A 15,269-nucleotide genomic window follows, 5' to 3' on the forward strand; every position below is an offset into this window, starting at 1 on the left:
TCAAACTTTTACCATAATTATATTTAAAAATTATTTACTACCAGAGGTAACATTTTTATAGAATCTATCATCATAATACCTGTGAAACTCTTTATACTCCTGCCTCCATCTTATAAGCATTCTTGGTTATAATTCCTTAAATATTTCAATCTATTGTTCTTGCAAAGTGTTTTATTCGATATATGCTAATATAGTCACAAATCCTAGGAATAAGGTTGTAAAAATCACTGGATAGCCACTGCTCTAACATCTATATAAAATATATTTGATCATAAGTATTAATTGTTATTCTAAAATAATCTGTCTGGGATTTTTCAACTGTTTTTTATGACACAGATTGGGTAAATCCCTTTCTTGTAATGTCATTAAGTTTGTTATTAAGGTTAAACTAATCATAAAATAAAATGATAGAAGTATTTTGTTCTCTGGGAATCTTGGAAAATGTCTGAATAAATTGGTTTACAGTGTTAGAGTATTAAGACTTAATATCAAATCATTAGTAGTCTTAAATTCCAAATCTCATTAATTAAATTAATATCATTTAAGATTTTAATTCAGATTTCTTTTTGTTTTTATGAGTGTGCATTAGGGTGAAATTTAATATAAATAATAAAGTTAGATAAAATTTAATTTTCATATGTTACCTTATTTTTTGTGAGCATCATGCTTGTTTATCATTCTAGAGTACTAGTTTTTACATTAGTTAATTTTTAGTTTCAGCAAATAATTTTAATTTCTTTATCCTCTAGATCAGGGGTCCTCAAACTTTTTAAACAGGGGGCCAGTTCACTGTCCCTCAGACCATTGGACGGTCTGACTATAGTAAAAACAAAACTTATGAACGAATTCTTATGCACACTGCATCTATCTTATTTTGCAATGAAGAAACAAAACAGATACAAATACAATATGTGGCCAGCAGGCCATAGTTTGAGGACCACTGCTCTTGATTGTATAATTTTGTTCGAATTATTTTACTCATTTGTATGCTTATTATTTTACTTTTTGAGGTTTGAACTTAAACATTAGGATAATTTGTTTGGAAGTATGTACCATTTGTATTACTGATAATTTCCCTTAACTACTATTATCTACTGATTTTACTGTTCTTATTCTATGACTGTAAATTGCTTATTCAAGAATTTTGTTCGGAGTGTACTTGCCACTCAGTCACCTCTCCACGTGGGCGCCTGACCCCCACACTCCGCCAAGTCCCGTGTCTGAACCCAGGGACCCCCAACCCGGCTGCAGGCAGGGTGAGTGTGCCTGCCACTCGGCCACCTCCCCACATATGTTCCGGACCCCGCGCTCTGCCCAAGTCCCGCACCTGAATTCAGGGACCCCCGACCAGACTGCAGGCAAGGCAAGTGAGCCCGCCACCTGGCCACCTCCCCACATGGGCGCTGGACCCCTGCAGCAGCCCCGCACTTGAATTCAGGGACCCCCGACCAAACTGCAGGCAGGACGAGTGCACCACTGGGCCATCTCCCCACATGGACACCCAGAGAACCCTGCGCCTGACCCACTCTGCGCTGCTGGGAAGGGCTAGAGCTTATAGACCAGGTGAACTTTGGTTTACTCCCCGGACCTTGGGGTATCCTAGAGCAGCCTGCCCCCCTGAGCCCCGGCGTGGACCTGGGACCCCCAGGAGTGAAGAGAGAACGCCAGGTGGGTTTGGCTGCTGCGACAATTTCCTCAGCAGAGGCTCGGAGGTGGTGAAGCTCCACTGACTCACAGGGAAAGGAGGGAGGACAGGGAGCTAGACTCAACAGCGTTCTCCAACATTGTGGCCAGGTGCAGAACTGCACTAGCTGCCAACAAAAGGAAAAAATACAGACCAGACCCTACTAGAAAATATAGGAGGCAAATCTTGGCGAGCCCACCCAATGCCCCTCCAGAAACACGCTCAGGGAGGGGACCCAACCCCACACCACAGAGGGCAAAAGCAGACTGAACTTAGAAGGCACTGAACTCCAAGCCACACCAATAAATGCAAAGAAATATGGGTAAATTAAGGAGAACCCTAACATCTGGAGATATGGAGAGAAACCCTAGCAAGTTTCCAAGTCCACCAAAATGCACAGATCCATTGTAAGGAGACTAAAAGCAGCCATAAAGAATAAAATGGAAGCCTTGATTAGCAAAATGAAGGAAACGCTAGCCACTAAATATAAAAAAAAATCCATGGAGGAACAAATCAGCCAAATTAAAGAACTGTCAAAGAATATGAGAGATTCCATACAAAGGAAAATAAAGGAGTTAAAAATGACATAACAAGCCATTTGAGCAGGATCACACAGTTGGAGAAGCACATAGAAGAACTTGAAGGAAAACTGCAAACAAAATGTTACCAAGAAACCAGAAAGGGAATAAAAGGCAAAGCACTGGGAAGGAAAAGTCCAGTATCTAATGAACAAGGACAAAAGAAATAATCAAAGGATTGTGGGTATACCAGAAGGGGAGAAAATAGGAAAAGGGGAAGAACAAGTAGTCAGGGAAATATTAACAGAAAACTTTCCCACCCTCTGGAAAAAAGAATAAGTGCAAATCCAGGAAGTGAAGAGTGTCCCTAATAAAATAGATCCTAACAAACCAACACCAAGATATATAGTAATACAAATGGCAAAAACCAAAGAGAAAGATGATCTCCTTAAAGCAATAAGGGAGAAAAAAAAACCTCAAATACAAAGGAAGGGACATAAGAATCAAACCAGATCTCCCACTTGAAATAATTCAAGCAAAAAGACAGTAGAATGACATATTTAAATGCCTGAATGAAAGAAACTTCCAACCTAAGGTCCAATATCCAGCAAAACTCTCATTCATATGGGAGGGCAGAATAAAAACATTCTCAAACAAAAATGAGCTTGCATTATTTGTGCAAACAAAAACACTCCTAAACGACCTACTCAGAGATGAATTACACAATTCAAACACCCGATTGTAACAACAACCACCCTACACAACACAACCCCACAACAGTCCTCTCTGTCAATAATCTCCCTAAAGTGAAGGACTAAACTCTCCCTTTAAGAGACACATAGTAGAGAACTGGATTAGAAAACATAAACCAGACTTCTGCTGCCTGCAAGAAACACACCTACAACTATAGGACAAGCACATGCTCAGAATAAAAGGATGGAAATTAATTATTCAGGCTAATTTAAAACAAAAAAGAGCAAGGACAGCCATTCTTATATCAGACCAAATTCCATTCAACCTCAAAAAAGTGATCAGGGACAAAGAGGGACACTATTTACTGATCAGGGGAACACTAGATCAAGAAGTACTAACCCTGGTCAATAATTATGCTCCTAAATGTAGAGCCAGCAAATGTGTGCGGCAACTGCTTGCAAACCTGGAGAAACTCATGAAGGGAAATGTGATAATTGTAGGAAATCTCAATACTCCAGTATCACTACTGGACAGATAACCAAACAGAAAACAGCAAAGAAATAAGACCCTAAATGAAAAATCAGAAGATCTAGGACTAATAGACGTTTATAGGACCCTCCATCCTCAAAAAACAAAATACACATTCTTTTCAAGTCCACATGGAACCTTCTCCAGAATAGACCATATCTTGGATACAAATCAAACCTATATAAGATCACAAATGTAAGGATCTTTAGAAGCACCTTATCAGATCACTATGCAACAGAGGTCAAAATTGACTACAGGAAGAAGCAATGAAAAAAGACTAATACCTGGAGATTAAACAACATGCTGCTCAACAACAGCTGGATCAAAGAGCAAATCAAGGAAGAAATAAAAAGATTCCTTGAGACAAATGATAATGAAGAGACAACCTGTCAAAATCTGTGGGACACAGCAAACACAGTAATTAGGTGGAAACTCATAGCAATACAGGCCTATGTCAAGAAACAGGAAAATGACAAAACCAACAGTTTAAAGGATAACCTCAAGGAACTGGAACAACAGCAGCAAATAAATCCAACCACAACCAGAAGGCAAAAAATACTAAAAACCAGAGCAGAAATAAACAACATAGAAACTAAGAAAACAATAAAAAAAAATCAATGAGATCAGGAGTTTATTTTTTGAAAAAATAAACAAGATAGACAAACCACTGGCAAAACTCACCAAAGAAAAGAGGGAAAACACCCAAATCAGTAGGATCACAAATGAAAGGGGAGAGATTACAACAGAACCCCAAGAAATACAGCATATCATGAGATCATATTATGAACAACTAAACTCAGTTAGGCTAGAGAACCCAGAAGAAATTGACAGATTCATGAAAAAAATACCATCTTCCAAGACTGGATAAGGAAGACATAGAGAGCCTAGACAGACCAATCACTTCAGAGGAAATTGAATATGTAATTAAGAAACTCCCTAAGAACCAAAGTTCAGGTCTAGATTTACAAGTAATTTCTATCGAACATTACAAGAAGACTTACTACCACTTTTCCACAGGCTCTTCCAAACCATCAAAGAAACAGGAATCCTCCCCAACTCTTTTATGAGGCTAATATCTCACTCATTCCCAAAGATGGCAAAGACACCACCAAGAAAGGAATCTACAGACCAATCTTACTAATGAACATAGATGCAAAGATTCTAAACAAAATTTTAGAAAACTGAATCCAACACTTTACCAAAAAAATCAAACATCATGACCAAGTGGGTTTCATCCCAGGAATGTAAGGTAGGTTTAACATATGCAAATCAATCAACATTAGACATCACATCAACAACAAGCAAGACAAAAACCACATGATCATATTAGTCGATGCAGAGAAGGCATTTGACAAAATCCAACAACCTTTCATGTTGAAAACACTCAGCAAAATAGGGTTATAGGGAACCTTCCTCAAGATAGTTACAGCTATCTATGAAAAGCCACAGCCAACATTATCCTTAATGGTGAAAAACTATAAGCATTTCTACTAAACTCAGGAACTAGGCAAGGCTGTCCACTCTCTCCACTCTTGTTCAATATAATCTTAGAGGTCTTAGCAAAAGTAATCTGACAAGAGACTGGAATCAAAGAAATCTAAATTGGGAAAGAGGAACTCAAACTATCTCTTTTTGCAGATGATATGATGATATACATCGAAAACCCTAAAGAGTTCACAGTAAAACTTCTGGAAACAATTAACCAATACAGCAAAGTGGATGGCTACAAAGTCAATACACAAAATACAGTAGCATTTCTCTACACAAATAATGAAGTTGAGGAGAGACAGATAAAAATAAAACTCTATTTACCATAGTATCAAAAAATATAAGGTACCTAGAAATCAACCTTACAAGGGAAGTGAAAGACCTATACCAGGGAAACTTCAAAACACTCCAGAGAGAAATTGAAGAGGATCTAAGAAAATGGAAGAACATCCCATGCTCATGAGTACGTAGAATCAACATAGTCAAAATGACTATCCTACCAAAACTACTATATAGATTCAATACAATTCCAATCCAAATTCAGACATCATTCTTTAAAGAATTAGAATAATCAATCAGAAAATTTATCTGGAACCACAAAAGATCCAGGGTAGCCAAACACATACTAAAAAACAAGAAGCTGGGTGGCATCTCACTACCTAACCTATAAAGCCACAGTGATCAAAACAGCATGGAACTGGTATAAGGACAGAGCCTCAGACCAGTGGGTTAGAACAGAATTTTCAGACATAAACCCCAGATATACAGTCAACTAATATTAGACAAAAGAGCCAAGAACTTGAAATAGAACAAAGAAAGTCTTTTCAACAAATGGTGTTGGTACAACTGGAAAACAACATGTAAGAAATTCAAAATTGACCCATACCTCACTCTTTTGATTTATAAATCAACTCAAAATGGATCACAGACCTCGAAATTAGACCAGAATCTATAAAATTTATGGAGAATAAAATAGGGAGAACACTCGAAGACCTATATATCAAAAAGGTCTTCACGGATGGAGCACTAATGGCAAGAACTTTAGCATCAAACATAAACAAATAAGACTACATAAAACTAAAAAGCTTCTGCATGGCAAAAAAAACCCCTACATAACACAAGAAGACAGTTAACTGACTGGGAAAAAAATCTTTTCACCCAACATATCAGATAAAGGGCTTATATCCAGAATATACAAAACACTCAGAAAGGTGAGCCCCTCAAAACCAAATAAAGCCTTAAAAAATGAGAAGACGAAATGAATAGACACTTCTCGGAGGAAGACCGAAAGATGGCCAACAAATACATGAACACATACTCAACTTCACTCATCATCAGAGAAATCCAAATCAAAACAACAATGAGGTACCACCTTACACCAGTGAGAATGGCTCACATCAAAAACAGTGGGAACAGCCTCTGTGAGGGGATGTGGTATGAAAGGCACTCTCATCCACTGCTGGTGGGAATGCCCCCTAGTCCAACCCCTATGGAGAACAGTCTGGAGAGTGCTCAAGGAACTCAGAATTGAGCTTCCATTTGACCCAGCAATTGCTCTCCTACCCCCAAGTCGGAAGGACATTCATCCCAAAGTATGTGTGCACCCCACTATTTATCACAGCACTCAGTATAATAGCCAAGTCTTGGAACCAACCTTGATGTCCAACAACAGATGAGTGGATCATTAAGATGTGGTATCTATACACAATAAAATACTACATGGCAGTCAGAAATGATACAATCATGGACTTTGCAGCAACATGGATGGACCTAGAACATATTATGTTAAACGAAGTCAGGAGACGAAAGATAAACACAGAATGATAGCACTATTCTGAAGCACCTAGAACATACACCCTATATACAACTAGTACTCAACAATCAAATAACAGGGTTTAACAGGGTAGAAACTCTAAATACTCTAACGGTCAACATACACCAGGGAGCAGTGCCCAAAACACATGAAAGAAGAACAACACAAACTCTTGACTACACATTATACCACAAAGAAACCAGCAACAGCAGAAGAAGCAGCACAGAAAGAACAGGTATATAATCAGCTTTCTATTACAAAGACCCATAATAATCCCTTAGGGATCTTTTACAGGATTACAGGTAAAGAATACCATGGGAAATCACTGACTCCAACAGGAGCATTTCACAACAATATGCTTTAATGCCTTAATCTTACAATATTTAAAATAACCTCTCAGCTTTTCTGTCCACAGGTGTTCTTGGATACAAAGGGTGGACAAACTAAGATGGAATCTCGGGGCCCAGTCACACGCAATACCATACCCAGCTTGCACTACGAGAATGTCCTGAGAAAACTCTTTGACATACACTTTATCTCTAGGTTATACTTCTTTTAGGACTTGAAGCACGGGACCAGCCAGAACACCGAAGCAGCAACTGTGACTTACAGATTTATTCTACAGGCCCTATTCATTGAACATATTCAAGCAAACTAGCATTCCCTGCCCTTTTCTCCTTTCTTCTCACTGCTTTATTTTTTCCTTTCTTTTTCTTATTTCTTTCTTCTTCTCTTTTTCTTTTTAATGTATTTTCTCTTCTCTTCTTTTCTGCCCCTTACATATACTTTCCCCTTTCCCCTCTTTGGAAATTTGACTATCCCTTCATCCCCTGAATCCCATCCAGATTTCCCACTTCATTAAAACTCTTCACCCTCAGTTCTTAACCTATTAGGTATCAAGACTAACCTCCTACCCGAACAAACCAGTACCCAGCACCCAAGCGAAGGGGCACCAAGTTAAACCCATACCTCTTCCCCGGAAAGAAAAGGCAACCAACTCCCCTGCTGACTCATGCTGCGTGGCCCTCCTTACCAACTCTTCCTAACGTGGATTGTTACTTGAAACTAGACTTAGCTCTAAAAGTATCCCCAAAGCAAGAACTCTTCCCAAAACTCCCTGCTGCAAAGCTTTTGCCAATCTCAAGAAGGTAAGGTTGTGTGATGAATAGGCACATGGGAACCCACACACCACAAGAAAATCTCAAAAGACAATGGGGAAACTTATAGTTCCATCATAAGTATAAGACCTGTATTGCACTACCTCTTTACCTGCTATTCCCCAAATATAAGATAGTCTCTTGCACCATTTTATTCCTTTAATTACTTTGTTATTTCATTTTTTTAAATTTTTGTTCATATATATATATATATATATATATATCTTTGTTCCTATATATATATAGGTGAGCACATATATTTTTATTTCTATCTTTATCTTTTTTGGGTGTGTGACCTGTTTCTGTTTTCTTCTTTTTCCACCCCCAAATGCACCTGCAATATAATGTAGCACCATTTCCCCCTGCAAAAACACACTAAAAAAAGGGGGAAATCTTACATATAAAAATGAGCTCTTATCTACTAGGGATAAGAACTCATACTTGTTTACAATACAGGGATATCTACCACCTTTAAAATATGTCCTGTGGACCCAACTTAGACTCCAGGTAATTAGACACTATTCATCCAGCCTAGAACCTTGGATCCCAGACATAGAAACAACACAGTTCTTCAGGACAGCTACAGGAAACAAATTCCATCCGGTACATCCTCAATACTGCTCGGACACCAACAAGTGCCAGCTCTAATACAATATCCTGACAATGAGAAAAGTGGAAACAACTTGACCTAAGAGCAGATTATCCTACCCCTTCAGCTGACGAGAAGATAAAAATCAAAAGACTTGTCACCCTTTGGTCATTCCGAAAGCCAAGAGCACTATTTACCGATGACTGGCTGATAGAACCATGACCAGACTGTATGTATCCTGTGACCAATAAAAAAGCCATAGTCTAAGGTTTGAGCTATGACCTGCACAACAACCATGATCTCCAGTTCCAAAGGTCCATTTGAGACAATTGTAATGGAATTGGTCTTCTGGAAACACAATGAAATGCTAGCATAGGCTCCATCCTAAAATAAGTTCAAAGACCAAGACCACCAAACACAGAAGATGGATTAAAATGACACTGAGGGAAAAGAACTTCTAGAACCACAAAGAAAAGCTTCATCATAAGTTCCACCCCTTGACCTGTGCAGATACCGAGATCTCTAGATACAGAGATCTGATCTTATCACCCAGGAGGAAGCAGAAGCCTTCCAAACACCACGAAAGCACTAAGGGGAGAGTAAATAAACCTGACCGAAGTCTATAGTTAATCCCATGACAATATACTCCAAGGGTGGAGAAACCCTGTATCTCTTAGGCCAAGGGAATTCCTTTTCGAATGACCCCAATATTTACTTTGCCTGTGCAGGAGGGAAAAGAAAAAAAAAAAGCACAAAACAATTTTTGTTATATCTATCTATCTAGGTTTTGTCGATTTCTTTGTTTTGATATGGTTACTCAAGTTGTCTCCATTTATATTTATTTATTTATTTTCTTCTTTTCTTGTTCTTTAGGTGCTATGCCACGTTTTTTATCTCAAGACCATGGCTTTTATGTGGTGCTTATCTTTATTGTTGGAGTGCTCACTGGATATTTTATTTGACACTTCTTTTTGTATTGTTGAGGCGTTTCACCTTCTTTTTCCCCCTTCTTCTCAAACTGATGATGACAGCCTCTAGAAGGACTCCACCCATTTTCAACGTATTTGATTTTTACCCCAGTTTATTATTTTTCTCTTCTTCAAACAAAACCACATAACTGGAACTATCTAGTACCACCTCCCAGTTAGAGGAGGAAACAAGGGAGGTACCAAGACCAAAACAGGTGTAGGACCACTAAGTAGTAAGCTAGGCTCAGAGGGGACCATGTATTCTAGCAGCCCCAGGGGTGAGGGAGGAGGATATGGGAGGTAGGATGGGAATGGAGGTGGAGGGAAGATAATTCGGTGATGGGAATCCCCCTGATATTATGTTAATAAGTACCTAAAATATTATTTTTAATAGTATGTAAGCCACTATGATCAAAATAAAAATTATATTAAAAAAAGATATGATCAACACTAAGGATGTTTATTAGAAGCCTGCTAGACATTGATCTCTAAATATCATTATCAGAGAAATTTTTTAATAAAGAAAAGAATTTTGTTCAATAAATTTTTTGCTTTATTCTTCAACTTTTGTTTATTTCCATTTGCATTGCTTAAAATCTTTTCATTTTTAAAATAAGATTATCTTTGACTATTTAGAAGGTCACCAAAGGGTTAATTGAAATTTTATGCTCTGAGACCACTCCTAGTGGTGCACAAGGAACCATATGCAATGCAAAACAAGCAATTTAATGCCTATACTAGCTCCTGGCCCCAGAATTGTCACCTTTTTTGTTTGTTTTTGGGGTCTTATCTGGCAATACACAGGGGTTATTCTTGACTCTAAACTCAGCAATCATTCCTGCCTGTGGTCAGGAGACCAAATAGGGTACCAGAGATCAAACCCAATTTGACTGCATGCAGCTGAGAACCTTTCCTGCTGTACTTTATTCCAAGCACCCAAAATTGTCAATTTTATTATTATAAATGTGTATTTAAATACTAATAATTTTTAATTTAAGATTTTATTTTTATTTTTGTTGTTAAATTAAATTTTATTTCTTTGTTGTTGTTGTTGTTGTTGATTTAGGGGCCACACCCAGTGATGCTCAGGGGTTACTCCTGGCTCTGCACTCAGAAATTGTTTCTGGCTTGGGGGAGCACATGGGATGCTGGGGATCGAACTAAGGTCTGTCCTGGATCAGCCAAGTGCAATGCAAATGCCCTACAACTATGTTATTGCTCCGGCCCCTAATTTAATTTTTGGTTTCTAATTTTACTACTTTCAGCTATCCTTAAAATGTTTGCTATCCTTGGATAGTGCTATCAATCCTTCAACGCTTGCTCTCAGCTTTCTTAGAGTTAACATTCATGCAATATATCCTGTGTTTATTTTAATGTTTTGTATTCTCATGATAAAATAGTTATCTTTCAATTAAAATATAACATTATTTTTCACTAGCATGTTTTGGCCATCATATTGAGTGTAATATGAATATGTATAACTGTGTTTAAATCATATTAATCCATTTTTTAAAAATATTTATAGGGACCAGTGAGATAGTACAGAGGGTACTTACCTGTAAGTACAGAGGAGCTTTCTTTCTTTCTTTCTTTCTTTCTTTCTTTCTTTTCTTTCTTTCTTTCTTTCTTTTTCTTTCTTTCTTTTCTTTCTTTCTTTCTTCTTTCTTTCTTTCTTTCTTTCTTTCTTTCTTTCTTTCTTTCTTTCTCTTTCTTTCTTTCTTTCTTTCTTTCTTTCTTTCTTTCTTTCTTTCTTTTTCTTTCTTTCTTTCTTTCTTTTTCTCTTTATTTCTTTCTTTGTTTCTTTCTCTTTCTTTCTTTCTTTCTTTCTTTCTTTCCTTCTTTCTTTCTTTCTTTGTCTGTTTCTTTCTCTTTTTTCTCACTTTCTTTCTTTCTTATTCTTTCTTTCTTTCCTTCTTTCTTTGTCTGTTTCTTTATTTCTTTTTCTCTTTATTTCTTTCTTTGTTTCTTTCTTTCTTTCTTTCTTTCTTTCTTCTTTCTCTTTCTTTCTATTGTTTGGGTCACACCAGGCAGAGCTCAGGGAATACTACTAGCTCTGTGCTCAGAAGTTTCTCCTGACAGGCTTGGGGACCATATGGGTTGCCAGGATTGAAACCAGGGTCCATCCTGTATTGGCCATGTGCCAGGCAAACGCCTAACTGCTGTGCTATTGCTCCAGCCTCAAGTACAATTTTCATATACTCCTGAGTGGGTTTGACTAAAAGATTGACAATGTTTTAGAAAGATGTGTTTGGTCTCTGTATAAAGTCATTAGTTTCCTCTTTCATTTAGACTCAGAGAATTAAAGTTAAAGTAATATGTGCTGAGATATAAATGGATAATTGAGCAGACAGTAAGACAATACAATGAATAAGGCCTTACATTTAACTGACTGGAGTTAATCTCCAGAATTACAGATATTCTCCTGAGCATCAGGGGTGATCTATGAAACCAAGAGTGATTTCTGAACAGTCAGAGGTAAGCCCCAAGCACTGTTTTTGTGCGTCCCCAAAAGAAAGAAAAAGTGACTTTGAATTTACTTAACTAAAGCTAAACTTTGTCTAGCTTTAATTAGTGTATATGTACATAATTATGTAGGTTCATAAATTCTATAAATCTATCAGCAACATGCACGGAAGGCCATGGTGCATTTGATTTTAGTATGCAGTCTTTGTGGAAGATATATATCTTCCACAAGATACTCTAACAATTCATCAGTGAAAAAAAGTGTCTGGAAGTAGAAAGATAGATTGGCAAATAAGGTACTTGTCTTACACACACTTGACCTACTTTTCATCCATAGTATTACATATATTACCCCTGACTACATTACCCTTGATCTGTGAGGAGTGATTCCTGAGCACAGAAATGAGTGTTACTCTTCCGTTTACCTGGGTGTGGCCCCAAAACAAATAAACCCTGACTTTAAATAAAGAGGTTTTCAGTAAAAACTTTAACATACAATAGATACAATAATAACTAGTTTCTGTAGACATTTGTTTCTAACTTATTGTTGCATATAAAAACAGCTAAATTACATCTAATTCTTGGGAATTCTAGTATTAGAAAAATAAGAAAAGAAAATAGGATAATGTTCAAATAAGAATAAATTCTATTCTTTTCAAGAAGTAATCATGCAAATAAGTCAAAAACTCTAGGAAAGTGTTAACAACTCATTTATTTTCATGTAAGAAATATTTTCAGGAAAGAATAATAACATTTAACTATATGTCTTCTATATTTTTTCTATTGCCTCTTTCAACATTACAAGTTATTCTCTTTTCTTCTTAGATGCATTTTCCATCACATTAAAGTAAAATATTTAAATTAATAAAATTCCTAGAATCGTATTTTTTTTTTTTTGGGTCTCACCCGGCAGTTGCTCAGGGGTTACTCCTGGCTCCATGCTCAGAAGTTGCTCCTAGCAAGCACGGGGGACCATATGGGACGCCGGGATTCGAACCGATGACCTTCTGCATGAGAGGCAAACGCCTTACCTCCATGCTATCTCTCCGGCCCCCCTAGAATCGTATTTTGTGCAAACACATTAAGATCTATAAATTTCAGTTTTCATCACAAGTTCCTTTTCATAATATAAATGGCAAAAGTTAAAAAAATAAAAACTGCTGACATGAAGCCAGTTAAATAAAAAAGTATCTATTATGTGGTTATGTTTTTTACATAATCACAGATGAGGTACAAAATATGCTGTAAAAGTATTTATTAAAGTAAGAACCTCATGGCATAAATTACTTGCTTAATGGAGAGAAGTTTTAAACTATTGTGAAGTTCAAATGGTACGTTTAACAAAATTATATGAAGCATTAGGATTGTTAATGGATTATGTTGCATATTTTATTGTCATCTAAGTAGTTCAACTGTCTTTGTAAATTTATGTTTCTATAAAAAGAAAATATTCCATAAGTATTTTAAAATGCTTGTTCCTTTGGCAATAGTGCATATTCCAAGTGGGCATCTATTTGAATGAATGCTTTAAGTATTAATGCATAAATATTAGTTATTAGAGAGATAAATCTACAGCTTGCATATTTTATTGACCTGTGGGACTAGTAAATGCTTATTTTGAAGTGGATTAATAAAGTAGCTTAATTAGTCACCAAACTTTTGCTTAATCATTTATTTTACTGGTTCTTCAATAATTCGTTTAATTTTTTGTCAATTATTAAATGAAATATCCAATCTTCAATTGCACAGGGATATATACATACATAAACACTTGCACGCATAATATATATTTAGGTAAATATAAATTTATTTTTCCACTTTTAAAAATTGAAAATAATGTCTCAAAAAAGCCTTCTTTATTCTTCAGATATAGTATTTTTTTTCTCTCAATTAGAAGTGGAAAACAAAAGTAATCATTTCAAATTGTAAATTAAATTTGGATTTTTTTAATCTTCCACATTCAAGCTCATATTGCTCTGATTTCTTCTCTGTAACAGCAGAGAATCAATCAGACAAAGTCATTGACATTATATGAATTTTAAGTCTGTTTTATCCTCTGCAATGTGTAGGTGCAGCCTGGTGGAAGAAATGATTCCTTCCTTTCCTTGCAGAGGCTCTTTGCTCACTTTAATCTAAGTTTTTCACCGAGTTCTCCTTAAATCAGGTACTGTTTTGTGTGTGCTATTTAATTTTATGTGGTTGATGAGGACACAAAAAGGACAAAAGTAAAGGGCCACAGGGCTCTGTAGTTGTCACCTTGATGATAAGTTAACGCTTTATCATCAAGAACTAAAGAGGACTTGAATGACACTGACTGTACTTTGAGTCATAATTTATTGGCCTCTAGGGCTTGTGCGTGTGTATGTGTGTGTGTGTGTGTGTGTGTGTGTGTGTGTGTGTGTGTGTGTGCATTTACCTGTCCTAATCTCTGTTTCCGTTTGTCTGAAATCTGCAGTAATCATTCTGCAGTTAGCTTTATTTCTCTAAAATTAAAAGAAACAGAAAGAACATGTGATTTGACATAGAAGAAAAATGTAGGCCATAATGGGAAAATGAAAGTTAAAATAAATTGGTACCAGAAATGGCTATGGTGATACGGCAGTTCCCAAGGGGGCACTGGGGTTTGGTTGACCTGCAGCAGAGCTTGGACATCGGGTTTTCAAATAACAAAACACTTGCAAATTGCCACATGAAGGATATAAAAAGCGCTCTTTGAAAAAAATGTATTTTTAAAGTGCAATCCTTAAAGGGAATTGATTTTGAAATCCATGCATACTAAGAAAGAGACTTACAATATTTAAATTGTTAAAACATATACTTACAATTTGTTTAACTCCAACATATCTACTTGAAAAGCTGAATTTTCACAATGAGTCAAGTCCTAAAGTTGCTAAGGACATTTCTGAGATAAAACAAGAGAGAAAGCATTGCTCAAATTATTTTCCCTATGGGTAAAATCTTCTAATGATCACTTTGTCCCAGACTAAGCATTCAAAACTCAGTGAGAAGATCTCAGCTAATGACCTTTCTCTTTCTTTTTAAATTTATGCTACAGTGGATAATGGTAACTCTGTGAAGATATGAATATGTTAATTAGTGACTTGGGATATACATATATATCTAATATATATGCAGCATGGTAAAACTTACACATATTATTTAAAAAGATAAAATAGAACATTGAAAATACAAAAGCTTATTATCAGGTAGAGATATAAACAAAATAGATGGAATTCATATAATAATTAGTCATTAGATATAAAAATATTGATTCATATTTTAATATCAATAAAATTTTAAAACAGGCCACATATAAAGAAGTCAATTTTAAAAACATAGGGACATAACAATGGTACAGGGTAAGGTGT

This window comes from Suncus etruscus, chromosome 2 (genome assembly GCF_024139225.1).
Source record: "Suncus etruscus isolate mSunEtr1 chromosome 2, mSunEtr1.pri.cur, whole genome shotgun sequence".
Taxonomy (NCBI): domain Eukaryota; kingdom Metazoa; phylum Chordata; class Mammalia; order Eulipotyphla; family Soricidae; genus Suncus; species Suncus etruscus.